Source organism: Gracilinanus agilis, chromosome 6, assembly GCF_016433145.1.
Source record: "Gracilinanus agilis isolate LMUSP501 chromosome 6, AgileGrace, whole genome shotgun sequence".
NCBI lineage: Eukaryota > Metazoa > Chordata > Mammalia > Didelphimorphia > Didelphidae > Gracilinanus > Gracilinanus agilis.
Window position 1 is genome coordinate 242,583,285 of NC_058135.1, and position 3,591 is coordinate 242,586,875.

Sequence of the window (3,591 nt, forward strand, 5' to 3'; positions counted from 1 at the left end):
TCATAAAAGGAATTTGGTAGGACTCCTTCTTTGCTTATCATATCAAATAATTTGTATAGTATTGGGATTAGTTGCTCTTTGAATGTCTGATAGAATTCACTTGTGAATCCAATCAGGTCCTGGTGATTTTTTCTTAGGGAGTTCTTTGATGGCTTGTTCAATTTCTATTTCTGATATGGGATTATTTAGGTATTCTATTTCTTCTGCTGTTAATCTAGGCAATTTATATTTTTGTAAAGATTCATCCATATCTCCTAAATTGTTATATTTGTTGCCATATAATTGGGCAAAATAGTTCTTAATGATTGCCTTAATTTCCCCTTCATTAGAGGTGAGGTCTCCCTTTTCATCTCTAATACTGTCAATTTGGTTTTCTTCTTTCCTTTTTCTTATTAGATTGACTAGTACTTCGTCTATTTTATCTGTTTTTTCAAAATACCAGCTTCTAGTCTTATTTATTAATTCAATAGTTCTTTTACTTTCGATTTTATTAATTTCTCCCTTAATTTTTAGTATTTCTAATTTAGTTTTCATCTGGGGGTTTTTTATTTGCTCGCTTTCTAATCTTTTGAGTTGCATGCCCAATTCATTAATGTCTGCCTTCCTTAATTTGTTAATATATGCACTCAAGGATATAAATTTCCCCCTGAGTACTGCCTTGGCTGCATCCCACAGAGTTTGGTAGGATGTCTCATCATTGTCATTCTCTTCAGTGAAATTGTTGATTGTTTCTATGATTTCTTCTTTGACAATTTGGTTTTGGAGAATCATATTGTTTAATTTCCAATTGGTTTTTGATTTGCCTGTACAGGTGCCCTTACTGATTATTATTTTTATCGCATTATGATCTGAGAAGGTCACATTTATTATATCTGCTCTTTTGCATTTGTTTGCCATGATTCTATGCCCTATTACATGGTCAATCTTTGTAAATGTACCATGTGCAGCTGAAAAGAAGGTGTATTCCTTTTTGTTCCTATTTATTTTTCTCCACATATCAATTAAATCTAATTTTTCTAGGACTTCATTCATCTCTCTTACCTCTTTCTTATTTATTTTTTGGTTTGATTTATCTATATCTGAAAGAGGAATATTTAGATCTCCCACTATTATGGTTTTACTATCTATTTCCTTCTTGAGCTCTGCCAGTTTCTCCTTTATGAATTTGGATGCTATACCACTTGGTGCATATATATTGAGCAGTGTTATTTCCTCATTGTTTATACTGCCTTTAATCAGGATGTAATGACCTTCCCTGTCTTTTTTAATCATATCTATTTTTACTTTGGCTTTGTCAGAGATCATGATAGCCACTCCTGCCTTCTTTTCATATGTTCACTATTTTACAAACCCTGCTCACCATTTCTAATGGCATAGTAGTATTCTATCATGATCATATGCCATAAATTTTTCAGTTATTCCCCCAGTGGATGGACTTCCCTTCAATTTCCATCAGTGCTGACTTCTGACACATATTGGCTGTATGTGTCAGCAAATCATTTATTCTCTCCATCCTCAAAGCAAATATAGAAAAGTCATCATCTTGAATCAATAGAGGGAATTTCTTCAATGGGAGTTGCCTATACTGGTGAAATCAGGTCCAGTCCCTATCCCCATCTATTATCTGGTCAAGAATAAACATAACAGGACAGCCAATTGGCTTCTTTACTGTTCAACTGTTTGTTGGATTTCACACAAATATTCCCAGAGTCATTCTATCCTCTTTTGGAACTGGGTAGCCCAATCAGGTCTAAGTGGTTCAGGAGACCAAGATAAGGGGGATCAAAAGATTTAGAGCTAAAAGGCACCTTAGGGGTCTAAATTTTTGATTGTATAGATAAGGAAACTGAGATCTACAAAAACCTGTCCCAGGGTCACAAAGCTAGTATGTCAGAGGTGGGATTTGAAATAGTGTTCTACCCCCTACCCCATGTAATAGAAAGAGTGGAGGGTTTGAGTCAAAATACTTGGGTTCAAGTCCTGACTTAATCATTTACTGGACATGTGACCCTGGGTAAGCTACTATCTCACCTTTGGACCTCAGTTTCCTCATTTGTAAATTTGAGATGGTAATATCTACTTGTTTACAATAGGGTTGTTGCAAAACTCAGATGAGATATTTTAAAAGAAAGGTTTATAAAGTGCTTAATAAATGTCAGTCATTATTTAGTGATAATTTAATCTCATGTACTAATCTGAAAAGAAAGGAAACCAGGAACCAGCAAAGTACATATTTTTCACCAGTGCAGATAGGCATAAGGACTAACGTCCATCTAACAATGAGAATTTGCCTAGTCCAAATCCCTCATTTAACAGATGAACAAAATGAACAGCCTGTAAAATTGAAGCAGGGTCACCTAGTTTGTAAATAGCAGAACCTATGTTCCTAGACTCTACTATATAGTGCTCTGCCTTTAGGAGAATTATTATCCTTTTTTTTTTTTTTCAAAGAAGGAAATCAAGGTTCTGAAAGACTAATGTTTTTGAGGGCAGCTGAGTGGCTTGGTGGATTGAGAACCAGGCCTGAAATGGGAGGTCTTGGGTTCAAATGTGATCTTAAACACTTTCTTGCTGTGTGATCCTGGGCAAATCACTGACTACTCTTTACTTTTACTACTCTTCTGCCTTAGGACGAATACTGGTTCTAAAATGGAAGGTGAAGGTTAAAAAAAGAAAAAGACTAATGTTTCTATGGTTATAATGTAAGTAATTTTTTTTTAAGAACTCTTACCTTCCATATTGAGTTAATACTGTGTATTGGCTCCAAGACAGAAGAGTGGTAAGGACTAGGCAATGGGGGTCAAGTGACTTGCCCAGGGTCACACAACTGGGAAGTGTCTGAGGCCAGATTTGAACCTAGGACCTCCCATCTCTAAGCCTGGCTCTCAATCCACTGAGTCACCCAGCTGCCCCTATCAGTAAATTTTAGAACTGGGATTCAAACCTGCGTCTCCTTATTACAAGTCAAGACCTCTTTCCACTGTATTATACTTCACTGCCTTTGAGTGATGCACATAAATAATATATAATGTATATTGTACATATATTATACATATGTAGTAAATATATATTTATTATTTATATAGTTAATATATTAGATATATTTAATGTATAAATATATATCTATATAAACATGTATATATATATATATATATTTATATATTTAAACCTTTACCTTCTATCTTAGAATTGATACTAACAATCAGTTCCAAGGCAGAAGAGTGATGAGGGCTAGGTAGTTGGAGTTAAGTGACTTGTTCAGGGTCACACAGCAGCTAGGAAGATGTGCATATATTTGTGCTGACATTTTGTTCTAAGACTAAAGGTTGTTGATTGAAGTGCCAGCTTCTGCCAACATGAAAGATTATCATATGGAAATGCTGTTTCTTGATGGTAACAAAAATAGTGCATCAGAGTGCTCATTATTCTGTGGTTTCTAAGGCTGCCTGTTAACATTTTAAAAGACCTGTTCAGTGTCCTACTTGCCTCTAACAAGGAGAGCAACTACTGGCTTTTAAAAAAAACACCTCTTTAAAATGAAAATGGAGCAGCTAATATTTACCCATTCATTCCAATATTTATTACATGTCT